Genomic DNA, 17,202 nt, shown 5'->3' with positions numbered 1-17,202 from the left:
ATGAAATGGAGTCACTACGTATTTGTAAGCAAATGTGGCAGCACAGTTTGTGGACAGCACTGTTCCACAAATAGCTATGTATTGAGTGACCAATTTTATCTGGGGAAGGAGACCGGGAGAGAGAAACTCTTCTCTTTTTGAATAATGCCATCGGAACTTCAATATCCACCTGAACAAGGAGACAGGACCTCAGAAGGAATAGAGCTTAGCTCACAGTGAGTGATAGTGGGTTTGTACAGAGTGCTGTCCAGCTGCGCTAGGAGTAGTGTGTAACGTTCAGGAGACTGTATTACAGTGGTGACATCTAGAGAGAGGAAAGATGTGGCATTGGGCACCGGAGGGAGGAGGAAAGCAGGAATGTGGAAAGCTGGAGGAAGAGAAGGTTAAAGTGTCTGAAGGTACAGACACAAGCCCCAACATGCTGTCAATACATTACTTTTTCTGATCAGTCAAGTTACAAAAAGCCTCTGTAATTCTCTTCGGCAGAGTTCATTTGCCAAGGTTTGTTGCAGGTGTTTTGACATTGGTGGCGGTGCTGACCCAATTAATCAGATTTATGAGCCACCCTTCCTGCAATAGTGCTGTAGTGCTCACTCACCACCTGATGGCAGCAGGTGTATGGGACAGAGACTTTACCTAAAGTTTGGTTTAAAGTTGCTGACATGCTGCGAGCCCCATCGGGGGTTACCCTGGCCTTGGCCACAGCTATTTCTCCATTAGTCATTCTACCGCCTTCATTCCAGACACAATACTGCACTGGACTCCTGCATTGGCACTGGGTATTGGAGCATTAGCTCACTCCAGAAAAGGGTAAAGGGCATCGAACCAGCAAATCCACACTAACACAACATGTCCTGGCATAACCCAACTCAACATGCCCTCAGAACAACATACAGATCAGCACATGCTATTAACACATTCTAACTCGGCTCAGCAGAGGGCACTCCCCAAAGCACTTCCAAGAAAACAAAGTAACCTGGGCCACTGGGAGAGCAGGTTTCAGTGCTATGGGTTAGCTGCTGAACCCGCAGCTTGTTGCTGTCTCCTTCAACACCACTTCACTTACTTCTCTGTAATAGACGTTCTCAGCACCATTAGATCCACAGTGTCCCCATCATGTGTTCTCAAAAGAAAACTTCAATGTTAAGGACATTGTGTGTATCCTATTGACGAAAGCTGACACAAAGGAAAGGTTGGCAGCTCGGTACCAGCTGAAGTAATGGAAAATATTCTATGTTTAATTAAAGGTGAATTGATGGACGGGCGCTTTGTGATGTAGATAAACAAAGTGGCCTCTGAAAGGTTAATCAAATGGAAAGCTTGCTGCTGGATAAAGAGATTCAGTTGCAAAGCTAGGATTGTCCTATGTACAGGAAGGAGAGGGAGGAGGCAGGCAATCTGAGCAAGGGTAATCATAATAATAATCTTTGTATTTGATTTAGTGCCCTTACCATATCGTCATGGTGACTCAAAGCGCTTCTCAGGATACATTGTAAAGTGGATTGACTGTATTTTGTGGACGAAATGCGGCAGCCAGTTGAGCTCAGCAATGTTCTACAAACAGTGATGGAGTGAGTGACCAATTTTATTTCGGGGATTCTTGGCCTGGACACTGGGAGAAAGAAACTCCTTTGTCTTTTCGAATAGTGCAATGGGATCTTTAACATCTACCTGAACAGACATATGGGACCTTGGTTTAATGTCTCATCCAAAGGATGGCATCTCCGACAATGCAACACATCCCCAGCAATGCACTGGAGCGTCAGCCTAGACTGTATGATTCCAAGTCCCCACGTGAGGCAGGTGAGGGGGTGTCCTCAGCCCATTGTCGGAAGTGTTGTCCTTCAGATGAAATGCTAAACCAGGTCCCGCCTGCCTGTTCAGGTGTATATTAAAGATCCCAAAACACTATTCAAAAAGAGAAGGGAGTTTCTCTCTCCCGGTGTCCTGGCCAACAATGTCCCAATTGGTCATTCACATTGTGGTTATATGTGTGACATTTACTGTGTGCATTTCGGCTGCTGTGTTCACTCACAAAACACACAGTTACTGCACTTTACAGTGTATCCTGTGAAGCACTTTGAGTTGTCTCGATGACATGGAAAGGCACTATATCAAATGTAAGGATTATTATATGAGTTCTTCTTTCCCTGTGATGCTGTTGCTCCGTTTCCCAAGCCTGACATCTGGGTGCCTGGTGGTGTTGGGCTCTGTGGTCTCCCAGCTGACCTGGAGCGTCCCCTGGGAGCTGAGGGCCCGGCAGGGACGGACTGTCCTGAGACCATGCGAGACGGAATCGTAGCGAGGTTCTGGACCTTTCTACAGTGTTCCTGTCAGATGTTGCCCTTCAATCTCCATGACAGACTATGTGAGGAGACAGCTCCCTGTGGGATGGCCGGGGAGGTGATTGCTCAGGTTAAGACTCAGTGGGCTGGGATCGGGCTGCGGCCGCTCGTGTGTGAGGAGATACTGTGGGCAGCTCCCAGGGCGGTTGAGCTCACAGAGAGCTGACAGACCAGTGCTGGGTAATGTGCTCTGACAGCCAGTCCCTCCCACATTACCTGCAGCTGGCAGTAGGTATCAGTGGGCAATCTCAGTTCCTCTGCCACGCAGAGAATCTCATCGTCTCCCATCAATGCAAGTGGCGCTATATACATGTAAAATGGTACTGTAAGAATTACTGTATAATAATAACAGTAATAATAACTGGCAGGTGGGTTTAGGTTGCAAGGATCATTAATAATAATAATCCTTGCATTTGATATAGCCCCTTATCATTTCTTTGAGATGTCTCAAAGCGCTTCATAGAATATACTATATATACTGCATGTTTTCTGGGTGAAACGCGGCAGGCAATGGCACACAGCAGTGTAGTCACACAGAGTCGCAGATTGAGTGACCAAATTATTATTTCTTTATTTTTGATTATTACCCGCAGAAAAGCGATTCACCAATCAACTAACAAGCGGGTTCCTACTTACCCGTTGGTGGTTTCAGGCAGGTCACTGCTGACACTGGTCCTCACCTACAAAGCCATCCATGGCCTCGCCCCACCATATCTCTGCGACTGTCTAACCCCCTACCAACCCGCCCGCTCCCTCCACTCAGCCGGCTCCGGCCTGCTCCATGTCCCCCAACCCACCCGCCCCACCATTGGCGGGAGAGCCTTCAGCCACTCTGCCCCCAACGTCTGGAATTTCATCCCCCAATCACTCCGCCTCACCTCCTCCTTAGCCTCCATCAAGTACCGCCTCAAAGCCTTCTCTTCGACAATGCCATCAGTCACCCCCCTTCTCCTTCCCTGACCCCAGCTCGGGTCTGAAATCTGTACACTGTCCAGCGTCTTGGGATGTCTTCCCAACATGAAAGGCGCCATACAAATGTAATGTTGTTGTTGTAGTAGTCTGGGCCCTGTGAAATGTGAGTGAGTGAAACAGAGTGAATCTCCTCCCCTCCTGAACACCTCAGTTTGCCTGGATGAACGTGTGGAGCTGTTAGAGGCTCTGTTGTGCAAGATTTTGCCCTCATCACTGCATGCTTTTAACATGGGCAGAAAATACACATTAATGGCAGATTTCATACAGTAACCGGTTTTCTTTCAATTTTTCCCTCTTAATTTTGACAAAAAATGGACCCAGATACCCCAACCCCCTCCAGTGTCCAGAAAAACACCAGGATTTTATTCTGTGGATGAAATATCTAATCATTTGGGTCCTATTTGATTTCACCATCCTGTGTCCGGCTGGAAATAAAGGGCTCAGACTGATTAATTAACACTACTACACTGTCTGAATCTCGGCAAATTCAGGGTTAATACAGGTAGGTCTGGAGACAGACCCTGAACGAGGGGATGGAGGGAGCGAGTCGGAGGGACTCTGGGATGGAATTCTGTGGGAAGAATGGCCTCTTGGTTGAGCTACCGCTTGCTGTGGACCCAGAGGAAGTGTCCTCAGTCACTCCTGGAGTGAGTGTGGATCCGCCGGCCAAGGTCTGGGGTGGTCCAACTCTGGCTCTGTGGCACTAGCCTTCTGAGGGATCGTGGTTAAATATTTGCTGTTGAACTTTTGCTTGGACAAACTCCAGGATTAGTCTCCATGGAAACAGTTATCAATGATCGTTACACAATATGTGGACCAGGTAGGATGAGACCGGAAGTATCAATATTAGACGTTATTAGTGTCCCAGTTGACTCAGTGTTGTGGCTCTTTCTTAGTAACAGATCTCATAAATACATAACAATCCTTGCACTTGATCTTGCACTTACATAGTTGAAACATCCCAAAGTGCTTCACACGGGAATTACTGTGAAGTGCAGTGATTGCGTATGTATTTGAAGGAAAAATGGGGCAGTCAAATTTTACACAGAGCAAAGTCCCACAAACAGCTCCGCTAACATTCTGAGATTCCCTTCTCTGTAACACACACACACAGTGTGAAGGGGGATACAATCACAGTTACACACACACAGTGTGTGAGGGGTATACAGTCACAAACACAAGTGTGAGAGGGGTGACAGTCTCACACACAGACACAGTGTGAGGGATATACAGTCACACAAACACAGTGAGAAGGGTGACAGTCACAATTGCACACAAACAGAGTGCGCCGCTGAACACAATCACACACACAGTGCAAACTGAGCTGGTCACACAAATAATAATGATCATTTGATACAGTGTCCCTCATCATTTTAAAGCCCCCGATCTGGTCACTTTGTTCCCAAAGCATTTTGTAGGATATACTCTCAAACTTTGTTCCAACGAAAAGACTCCCAGGTTCCTCCAGGCTCCGCTCATTGGCCAAACCCTTATTGCCGGGCTCATCCCAGTCAATGTGAGTGCTGCAGCCTGAGCCAGGCTGATACTGATTAATAGCTGGTCAGGGTGTGACGGGAACACACACTGATTCCTGGAGCCTCTTAGTGACTGTGCAGCTCGAGATTTATATCATACAGTATCTCTTAATAACATGTAATAAGCTGAGGCCATCTGTCAGGCTGGCAGGTAAACATTAAACACTGAAACAAAGCACACAGGGTTTCCTGATTCTCAGTCATTCACGTTCACATCAACAGTCAGATACAGGCTTCCCATCTCACACAGCATCTCCTTACTTACTGATATAATAATCATCCTTACATTTGATACAGCACCTCATCAAGTGGTTGAGATATCCCAAAGCATTTTGTAGGATATACTGTAAAGCTGATTGCAGCTCAAGAGCGCAATCAGAAGTGCTCTGAGACACTGTCCGGCGTGGAGGGGTGCTATATAAATCAAATTGTTGTTGTTGATTGACCAACTATTCTGTGGGCGATACTCTTCCCCTCTTTATTACAGTCAGACACACTTGCACACCGAACATACCGCAGTCACACATATACCTCTACTACAGGACAGGGTCACACTAACACAGGGTCGTGCCTGACATTATTAGCGACGTCCTTCCCGATGTGAAAGGCGCTGTACAAATGTAATTTGTTGGTGGTGGTATGTGACATGAGTAGGGCAGTCTCTGGCCTGACACTGGATGTCACAGTATTTTTCCTGGCCGGTGTTTTTTCATGGCTTATCAGTAATCGGCTGAGTAAGCGGGCGTCAGAGGTGATCGTCCTGTTCTCTGAGTGTAAGACATAGCCCGCAGCTACCAGCACATAGCGCCTGATCCAATTAGCTGTGCTGCCCTTCCTTCCCTGCACTATTTGCTCAGAGATGAGAGCGGCTCAGTTAATTAAAAAACGCTTTGCAATCAGCTCTTCTGAAAGGATTCAGAGACCTGACTAATAGGAGAAGTGCCTCATGGTGTCTGAAAGAAAGCTGATTGTATTCCAATGGTTACAGCTGCAAACTGATCGCTTTGCTCGGAGAGTGAGTCAGTGAGTGAGTGAGTGAGTCAGTGACTAAGTCAGTGAGTGAGGCAGAGAGTGAGTGAGGCAGAATGAATGAAGCAGGGAGTGAGAGAATGGGTGAGGCAGAGAGTGGATGAGGAAGAGAATGAGTAAGGCAGGGAGTGAGGCAGAGAGTGGGTGAGGCAGAGAGTGGGTGAATTAGAGATTAGGTAAGGCAGAGAAAGAGTGAGGCAGTGAGTGAGGCATTGAGTGAGCAGAGCGTGGGAGAGGCAAAGAATGAGGCAGAGAGTGGGTGAGGCAGAGAGTGAATGAGGCAGTGTGAGTGAGGCATGGTGAGACAAAGAGTCGGTGAGGCAGTGAGCGAGGTAGTGATTGAGTGAAGCAGAGAGTGGGTGAGGCAGAAATTGAAGCCGAGAGATCACAAGATCACATCGCTGGTTTAGATGAAAAATGTCCTTCGGCCCATCCGATTAAGATTGAGAGAGAGATTGAGAGAGAGAAACTGTTGTCCTTTAAGTGTAGAGAGTTCCTCAGCCACTTCCCCAAACTAGGGCAATCAGACGGCCTCATTTGGTGCCCACATGTCACTAGTGTCGGGCTGTTCCAGTCTGTAGTCACTGGTAACCCGTATCTGGTCTTTTGAGGCCAGTGTGAAGGTGGCTGAAAATAGCCAGTCTTTGCTGCTAAACCTCAGCTAATCACAGCTGAGGGTATTACAGGCGGAGACTGGAGAGCGACAAGGCATTCTCTGCCTGACATTATACACAACAACAACTTGCATTTATATAGCGCAACCCTCATGCACGGTAGAGTCACAGAGCGCTTGACAGTGGCTGAGCCTGAGTTGGAGGGAGGGGAGAAATGACCATCAACACAGTTGAAAAGGAATGTCTTCTGTTGCAACCTGAAGATGCGGAAGGAGGAGGCAAGGTGGAGGGATGGAGGGAGAGTGCCTTAGAGTTTCAGGGCATAATGTTTGAAAGGGACTCAGGTGAAAGCTTTTTCTAAGGGCGGAAAAAGATGTTGGAGGGCTTGGAAGAGGGGAGGAGGCTGCAGGAGGAGAGAGAGATGAGGAAATGTTTAGAGATTGCTTTGTCCGTGATGGACAGATCAGAGATGTGAGTGATGACGAGGTTGAGGGGGGTGAACACGGTTGTGGGTCGGGGAGTTTATATGGAGGGTGAGGTTTAGGGTGGAGAGGAGGGCAATGAAGTCAGAGGAGATAGGGCAAGATGAGTTTAGGTGAAAGTTGAAATCACCTATTATGACCAGGTGTACAGTGCAGAAGGATGAGAGGAGGGAGGAGATGTCAGGGATGAAGGAGCCAGGTGTTTTGGGGGCACAATTGATGTGGATTTTCAAGGAGAGAAGGGAGGGATGGTAGAAGGTGAGGTGCTCAAAGGAGGGGAAGGAGCTGGAGGAATAAAGGGATAGACCTTGACACTGGTACTCTCTACACCCTGACACTAGTACCATCTACCCTGACACTAGATTATAAATTAAGTAATAATCCTGGAATTTTATATAGCATAATAAGGCTATCTCAAATACTTTGCAGGATTTAATGTTAAAATAACAATCCTTGCATTTGAAATATACCTTAGCACATTGTCAAGATGTCTCAAAGCACGTCACAGGATATACTTAAAGTGTAGTGATGGTGTGTTTTCCTGTAACGAGTAGTGTCTGTGTATTTTTGCAGGGGAACACAACCAAAATTCTTGTCTCTGTGACTGTCTCTGTGACCGTCTCTGTGTCAGTCTCCTTCTATTCCTCTGCCTCTATCTCTGTCTCTGTCTCCATCTCTGTCTCTGTTTCTCTCTCTGTCTCTGTCTCTGTCTCCATCTCTATCTCTTATTGTATTTTAAAATACAATACAAAATTACATTTGTATAGTGCCTTTCACATCGGGAGGACGTCCCAACGTGTTGGACTCACAGGGATTTGGACACAAATGGGATGGGTGGGGGGGTATATAGCCCCCTCGGAGGTCATACCTGCCCCTGAACGCGTTCTGTGAAAGGCAGAAGCACTAAGTGCAGAGTGTGTGATGAGAGTGAGATAGCACAGCCTTTTCCAGCTCAGCCCTTTGAATATCTGTGCGATTGATCACGAGCTGCTGTGTGGGGAGAGAATGCGGGCTGCTAGCTGGAATATCTGAAGTGCTCTCAGCTGGATTAGCGAGAGGGTCAGTGTGGATCAGCATGCTCGAGCTGTACTTACACATCTTATTAAGAGCACAAAGCCCCATGGAACTGCTCAGCCCCGCACTTTTCTGATGCAAAGTGAATGTGCTGATCAGTAGACAAAGCCCAGTCGTACCACTTGTGAGAGCTTTATATTTATGCATCTGATTACTGCACTTGCTGATGTTCCAAATCCTCCTCCACGATCATCCCAGAGGCCAAGGATAACCCTAAACTCCTTTCCCACCACAAACCACCCCTGCACCCCTCCCATTTCACCTGCCGGCCTGCATCACTCGCACCCTGGGTCAGAAGATTGTGGGTTTAAAGACCAAATTAGGACTTTTAAGGTCACAGTGTAAGCCGGCATTCCAGTAAAGGGTTGAGGGGAGTGCTGCATTGTCAGAGATGCGTTATTTGGACAAGATACTAAACCCAGGTCCCATCTGCCCATTCAGGTGTACGTTAAAGATCCTGTGACAAAATTGGAAAAGAGAAGGGAATTTCTCTCACCCGGAGTCCTGGCTGACAATCTCCCAGATAAATTGGTTACTGACTTCATGGCTGAGGGACAGTGCACACCCACCACTCCAGTCCTCACCAGGCTCAGGAGCTCCTAACAGAAGAACCCTCTCCTTCACAAAAGGGAATTGGATAGGTACTTGAAACAGAAAGAGCGGGGATATGGGGAAAGAGCCGGGGAGTGCGACTGATTGGGTAGCTTTTCCAAAGAGCCGGAACAGGCACGATGGGCCAAATGGCCTCCTTCTGTGCTTTAATATTCTATGATTCTATGAACAGTATAGTTAACTGCCTGCTCTGGGACGTGGCTATGAGCTGACTTGGCTAAAGCGGGTGTCAGGGAGTGTGCGCTGGTCTCTCCTGCAGGTGGTGGTGTATTAGGCTGCCCTGACAGTGCAGCTCACTGAACGCTGCCATCAACAGATCAGCTCTGGTCTGGAAGCGCGTGCAAGAAAAATCAACAGCAAATAAATTGGAAACACAATGACTCAATCCAGGTCCTGCCGATCGCCTGTTCTTTTACCTGACGCTCTCACAATGGCAGCCATAGCAACCCATAGACCTATTTTCTCATACATATCTGTCCCCCATCCCTCATAATCACGATGCTTACACAATCCCTCTGACAACATAGCTCGGAAGCCATTAATCTCCCCGATCAACAGATTGTTGACTTTGCTGGGAAGTGGGGACACAGTTACAGAGCTGTATGTATGTACTGTAAAGCCATTGTTACCCAGGCTTGTGAATGTATTCACAATAATGGGGAGTGAACCCGGCCAGGTGCGTGTGTGTGAGTCTGACACTTGGCACAGTTACTGAGATATGAGCAAGGTGGGAACAGAGGTTGTGAGACTGTCAGAGCACATTACAGTGAGACCTCACCCACCAATCCCCCTCCACCACACCCCCCAACCCATCCCTTCCGAAAAGGAAGAGAGAGAGAGAAGCATCACAGACCGAGATTCATTGCAGTGATGCTTCAAATACAATAACCCCTTCCCTGTCTCTCTCTTTCTCGCTCCCTCTCTCTCTCCCTCCCTCCCTCCCCTCCCTGCTTGCCCAACACACAGCTGTAACCAGCTCTCTCCCTGCTAGAGAAATCTGTGATTTACTGGAAAAAGCTACAGGAGCCAAGATGCTCAATCTTTGCGCTCTCTCTCCTCCCAGTAAGCTGTAGACATCAGGAGCTTACTTCAGGTTTGCAAGGTTCACATGGATTGAGGCATCATATACATAAAAGTGCTGCACACAGGAAGTTCCTATATTCAGTGTATATGTCTTCTTTAGAATCCATGTGTGTACAATTCCGTCCAACAATATGCAGACACACAGGACTACAACAACAACAACTTGGATTTATATAGCGCCCTCCACTCCGGACGGCGTCTCTGAGCACTTCACAGTAATAGATCCCAGGGCCGAGCCAGGGGGAGGGGGAGGAAGGTGACCAAAGGCGCGGTCGAAAAGAAAGATCTTCAGCCGAGACCTGAAAATAGGTAGAGAGGGGACAAGGCAAAGGGATTGAGGAAGGGAGTTCCAGAGCCTCGGGGCATAGTGGCTGAAGGCACGGGCACCGAGGTTGGAGTGGAGGACTCGGGGGATGAGGAGGAGGCTAGACCCGGTGGAATGAAGGCAACGGGCACTGTTGTGAGGAGAGAGGAGGTCAGAGAGGTAGGGGGGTGCAGAGGAGTGGAGGGATTTGAAGACAAGGGTGAGGATCTTGAAGTCGATCCTCTCTGGGACAGGCAGCCAGTGCAGTCTGGCAAGGACTGGGGTAATCGGGGAGGGGAATTTGGTGCGGGTGAGAACGCGGGCGGCAGAGTTTTGTATAATCAGGCTACAGGCACGTGGTATTGAACAGAATCATTTCCCAAAATACTCGAATATTTCAATGAAGGTTTATTATAGAGAAAGATCCGGAGGAACAGCACAGAGTTCACTGCTCACTGAATGTGCCCTTTAGCGCTTAAAATCCCCAATCTTTAAGCTAGCACGACATGGCACAGCATGGCATTGCTCCAAATATGATAACACTTACTGGAGCTTTCATCAGCAATCACTAAACTGTAATTAAGAAGGAGCAGGTTTAGAATTAGTGGGGCTTAGCGCTGTCTGTCAGGTCACTGTCCTGTCTGACAGGTATTGAACAACAAAAAATTACATTTATTTTTACAGTCTTACAGTCGAAGAGGAAGGTGTTGAGACTGGCCTTGAAGGAGGTGAGGAAGGGGAGGGATTGAAGGTGCTGACCAGTGGCTGAGTTACTGCCCAGCGCCTCTTTGACTGTCTCTGGGGAAGCTTCCTGCACACTTCACACACAAGGCATTAGTTACTCAGTGTCTCTCTTTAATGTGCAGTTTAGATCTGTGTCTTGCGCTCAGGGAGGTGTCTCATGAAATGATGGGCTCCAGACAGTCGACACCTTTGTAGTGTATTCCCCCCCCCAGGGGGGAATGATTCTTTATCACTTCTTTGAATCCAAACCTCCAACTTCTGCAGCCTCACCCGGACCAAACTCCACACATCCATCACCCTAATTCTTGCCAAGATCTATTGTCAAGCTGTCACCCAATGGATTTCATCTTGAAATCCCTTCCTGCCCCAGCATCTGCCTATTAGTACCCATTGCTCAGATAACCTCACGCTTGTTCTGCACCTCCACTCTCTCTGGGCCACCACCTGTGGTTGAGCCTTCAGCTACAACACCCTTAATCTCTGGAACTCCCTCCCTCTATGTTCCCCTCTCTCAATCTGACTTCAAATCCTGCCTGAAAACCTACTTCTTTGACCGTGCAAATGGTCCTTTCTCCTCTTCTCCCTCGCTCATCTTTGTGAAGCACTCTGAGACACCATGCTTCCAACACGAAAGGCGCTATTATATACATATAATTTGTTGTTCTCCAGATTGTGGAAAGCTCTCCTGTGATAGGGACTCATAGAATCATACAGCACAGAAGGAGGCCATTCGACCCATCGTGTCTGTGCTGGCTCTTTGAAAAGAGCCATTCAAATCAATTCCACTCCTCTGCGCTCTCCCAATAGCCCTGCAAATTTGTACTCCCCAAATAATTAGCTATTTTCTCTCTTAAAAGTTGTTATCGAATCAGCTTCACCCTTTCAGGCAATGCATTCCAGGCTCTCTGTGTAACCCCATTCTGTGGGTTAGACACACCGAATTGAGGAAATTCCCTACAGAATGTGGGGTTATTTTCAGTGTCCATGTTCCTCAGTCCTTTATGTACCTCATAGTCCAGAAGGCTATTGTAGTCTAAAAGCCTTTTTATATTCAAACTTACTCTACCCTAATCTATCATATGGACAGAAATAAACTTTGATTGTGCGCTTTCATGTATTGAAGCACTTCACAGTAATTGTTGCCAGGTGTAGAGACTATCCTTTGTGGTAAATGTGGCAGATCTCACAAACAGCCATGAAGTGAGTGACCAATTTATCTGGCCAGGATGTCATCAGAAACTCCCTTCTCTTTTCCAATAATGTCACGGGATCTTTAATGTCCACTTGAACAGGCAGAGTTGGGACCGCAGTTTGATGTCTCATCTGAAGGACGGTGTCTTCAACATTGTTACGTTTCCCAGTACTGCACTACATGTCAGCCTGGACTGGGAGCTCGAAGTCCTGAACTTGAAGCTTGAACGCATAACTTTCTGACCCAGAGGTGACAGTGATACCAACTGAGCCAGGATGACACCTGCTTTAATCTAGTAGATTATATAATTGTCCAGTCAATTATAGTAGTCTCAAATGATATAAATATTCAACAGATGATTCATTTGGAATTGCAGTGACTTAGACATATATTCAGACAGACATACAGATAGATAGATGATTTAAAAGGTAGAGCTTGGCTGGTGTAGTGGATTAGAACACAATCCTTTTACTTCTGACACTAGGGTTCAAATCGAGTGCAGCCCAATGACGTAGGCTCAGCTCTCCTCAGACTAAAGGAGTCTGATGGGAAATGTGTTGAGGCTGACTGAGCATCATTCCTTATAATGACAATGGTAATCTCAGTCTGAACTGACATTGGCCTGGGCAAAGTCACCAATAACATTCTCTCCATTAGCAACCAGGGCTCTCTCACTCCTCTTCTCTTTGACCTCTCTACTGGCTGTAATACCCTTAACCATTCAATTTTCTCCATCATCTCTCCTCCCTGCTCCATCTCCACAATTCTGCCCTTTCCTGGTTTCACTCATACCTATCTGAGTATCTTCAATTTGTCTCTTCTAATGGCTTCTCCACCTACCTTGCACAGTAACCAGCAGCTTTCATCCGGGCTCTATCTTTGGTCCTCTCCTTTTTACCATCTATACACATGGTGACATCATTCATTGACAAGGGGGTACATTTCCACATGGTGGGCGAGCTTTCAGCCATTCGGCTCTTGCTCTCTGGAATTCGATTTCTGAGTCCCTCCACATTGGTCCCTTCCTAAACTTTGTCTTAGGACTTCATTTTGACCGTGCTTTATGTAACCGCCCACCACCCCCACTCCCACCTCTATTTTACATTCCCAGCCAATCCTGTGGAGCGCTTCGAGATGTCCAACCCAACATGAAAGGCGCTATATAAATATATACAACTTGTTGACTTGCCGGAGATGCAGCATTGTTGGAGGCAATGATGTGGTCTCATTTGGTTATTCAGGTGGATGTTAAAGATCATCCTGGTATCATGGCTGGCAATCCAGGTTAAACAAAATTGGTAATTCACTTCATGGTGGTTTCAGAACTTTGCTGTGTGCAAATTGGCAGTTACAACAACTTGGATTTATATAGCGCCCTCCACGCCAGATGGCATCTTACACTTGCCTATATATACGGAGTGAAAGTGAGAAGCACTTTGAGATATTTTGACAAGTCACAGTCAAAAATGTGACTTATTATAATAATATTTGGGTATTCAATGTTACATAAGTGTTTGTGTTGTTATACCCATTAGTAAGCAGGGGTACATTCTTATAACAACGTGAATAAGGCATTATAATATTTTAATGGTAAAGTATGTAGTCCGTGCAGTATTAACAGGAAGAGTAACATTTCTCTCCAAATACACTATAATGTAGATAATAGTAAACAATAATCTTCACGTTTGATACAGTGCCTTTCAGGTCAGGGGGACTCTCAAAGACACTTCACGGGATTTGCTGTAAAGTGCAGTGACTTCAGTGACAATAGTGTCAGCCTGACATGCTTGGTAGCACTTTTGATTCTGAGTCAGAACGTTGTGGGTTCAAACCCCATGTTCCAAACCGGAGGCGTGCTGAAATGTCAGAGGTGCCATCCTTTGGTGTGAAAAGGGTGTTGGTGTTAAACCGAGGTCTTGTCTGCCTGTTCAGGTGGACAGTAAAGATCCCGTGGCACTATTTGAAAAGCGAAGGAAGTTTCTTCCTGTGTGCTGGCCAACAATCCTCCAGATAAAATTGGTCATTTACTTCATGACAATTTATAGTAGGGTTTTGGGATGTTTTGATGGGCTTTGTTAATGTGATAAGGTTCCCCACACCCAAAACCTGGCACCCGCCACTCACACCCAACACCACACCTACCACCCAACACCCACCACCCAAAACCCGCATCCAACACCCAACACCTGGCACCCAACACCTTGCATCCAACACCCAACACTCAACACCCAGCACTGACATCCACACCCAATATCCAACACCCACACCCAAAGCCCAACACCCAACAACAATAACAAAATTACATTTATAGAGCGCCTTTCATATCGGGAGGATGTCCCAAAGCGCTGAACAGTCAGGTATCAGGGCCCGAGCATGGGGGAAGAGTGGTGTAGGAGTGAGGCAATGCAGAGAGGTGGCAGTGTGACCAAAGGCACAATTGAAGAGAAAGTTCTTGAGACCGGCGTTGAAGGAGGCAAGGGAGGAAGCGAGGCAAAGGGACTGTGGGATGGAGGTCCAGAGTGTGGGGGCAGAGAGGCTGAAAGCCCGGCCACCGATGGTAGGGCGGGTCGGGCAGGAGACATGGAGCAGATGGGAGCCCGATGAACGGAGTGAGTGGACAGGGTGGTGGGGAGTCAGCAAGTCAGAGAGGTAGGAGGGGGCGAATCCATGGATGGCCTTGAAAGTGAGGACGAGGATCTTGAACTTGATCCTCTGGGAGATGTGGAGCCAGTGGAGTCGGGCAAGGGTGGGAGTGATGGGGTTGCGGAGCCTGGTGCGCGAGAGTACATGAGCTGCAGAGTTTGGATTATCTGCAGCCTGTGAAGTGAAGAGCTGGGAAGGCTGATGAGGAGGGAGTTTCTGTAATCGAGCCTTGATGTTACAAATGCAAGGGTGAGGGTTTTGGCAGCCTGAGGGGTAAGGCAGTGGCCCCAACACCCACTTCCAACACCCAGTACCCAACACCCAATATCCAACACCCACACCCAACACCCATACCCAACATCCACAATCACCACCCAACACCCAACACTTGACACCCAACACCTACTCACCACCCACATCCAACATCCAACACTCAATACTCAACACCTAACACCTACATGCAACACCACACCCACCACCACACCCAACATCCAACACTCAATACTCAACACTTAACAGCCACACCTAATACCACACCCATCACCCAACACCTAACACTCACATACACACCCAACATACAACACCCACCACCCAACACTCAACACCACACCCAAAATCCAACACTCAATACTCAACACCTAACAGCCATCACCCAACACTCAAAAGCCACCACCCAACAGCCAACACCACACCCAACATCTGGCACCCACCACTCACACCCAACACCCAGAATCCAGTACCCAACACCCGGTACCCAGCACCCAGTACCTAACACCCCCCTTTATTACTGCAGCATGCTTCCCCATTTTTAAATGAACCTTTACTTTACTATCACAATTGAGGTGAGCTCTTGTGGGATTCAGATAATTGGAGGATATGTTTAAGGCTTTAGAGGTTTGGACAAATAACCCTTAGCATCAGACCTGTCGAATCCCCCCAAATTTATAATTTGAAAGATTTGTGACTGTTTGGATTGGTCTTCTTGGAGAATAGTTAGAGAGGCACCAGAGTGACCAATAATATGCAGAGTGGCCTTGGGAACCTCACTGAGGTCTGGGGAGATCTTGATGGCCATCTGGCACTTGAGTTCCTTGCTGTCTTTTAGAGCCTGTTTTGTTTTCAACAGTTCTCCATATGTAGGCCTGTCATGACTGCCTCGGCCTGTCTCCCACTTGGTGCCTTGGTAGCTATCCTGCACTTTACTTGAAAGGCGGTCAATTTGCTTTTAATCAATTTGTTTTTCAAATTTTTTCTTGCTTTTGCCTGCTTTTGCCACGTCTGTATAGTGTGTCCATGGATTAGGACGTAAAATCCAAGGTTCTTATGTTACCGTGGGAACAAATTTACAATTAATATTTTGATTGAGTTTGCAACTGGGCTGCCAGGTTTGCATAAATTAGAGCTTCTCATTTGCCTCAGTATAGAATATAGGTATACCACAGGACAGATGCTACTTGAATTTTGGAGCTCCCCTGAATGCTATGTCTATTTTTTTGCAGTTGCTCTGGGAGGTGTAAATGACCATGTTGAACAATAAAACAAGGGTCCTTGAAGAAGATTAGGATTCAAATTGGAAAGGAGGGAGCTCTGAATCAGGGAAGAGGACAAACACCCCATATCCTGTATGTGCTTTACCATCAAAGTAAAAACTGGAGCCATTAGTGAAAACCTGCACAGAGTCTCAGAGATTAAGGTCAGGGAGTAAGGGTAGAACCAAAGGGAAGAGGTAGAAGGTTGAAGACTTTCATGAGGGTCAGTGTGGAATAAAGTCTTCCCAGCTCAAACCTGTGTCCATTGTTCCTGGAGGACATCATAAATCCCGCTCTAAATCGCCTGCTTTTTTTCTAGCTATTCTGTGTTACATTGAATCTCTTTCAGTCAGGGAGCGAGGGATAGAAACCATGGGATATTTACATATTAGAAGCAGATAATTCTGTCTATGGTGTCTGTCCTGGTGCTCCCTCTCACTGGAGCTCTTTACTCTATCTCCATTCCCTGCTCTCTCCCCATGGTGTCTGAGCGGGTAACTCACTTGATTAATCCATAAATTGAAGGTTGTATGCAACCAAGGGAGGCAATTTCCAATTAATATTTTGACTAATGACTTTGCCAATGGGCTGTCAGGTTTGCATGGCTTATGGCTTCTCATTGTATTTGGTTAAAAAACAATCCTCAGCCAAATTCTGTGTGAATTTGGGACTGTCAGTGACTGCTATCTGTGTTTTCTTTGCAGTCACTCTGGGAGACGTCATGTCGCCCCCCTACTGGGACGCACAATTTTCAGAGTGAAAAGGGATAAACTTGAAATAACTCTTTATTTTACAAACAAAGGAAGATTCAGGATAAAGAACAGATATATAGTAACAACAAGGCATGCATGATAGACGTCCAATTAGAGAAGGTGAATTAATTTGTGATCCAAAGCAGGGAGTTGTTCAGTTAACCCAGCACAGACCCAAGAGTTTAAAAATAAGATCGCTACTTAATCTCATTCCCTGCTCTCTCCCCATCATGTCAATCCTTATGCTCATTCCCCGTTGGAGCTCTCTACTCTAATCCCATTCCCTGCTCTC

Source organism: Callorhinchus milii, unplaced genomic scaffold, assembly GCF_018977255.1.
Source record: "Callorhinchus milii isolate IMCB2004 unplaced genomic scaffold, IMCB_Cmil_1.0 Scaffold17, whole genome shotgun sequence".
NCBI classification, from domain to species: Eukaryota; Metazoa; Chordata; class Chondrichthyes; order Chimaeriformes; family Callorhinchidae; genus Callorhinchus; species Callorhinchus milii.
This window is presented reverse-complemented; position numbering follows the sequence as displayed.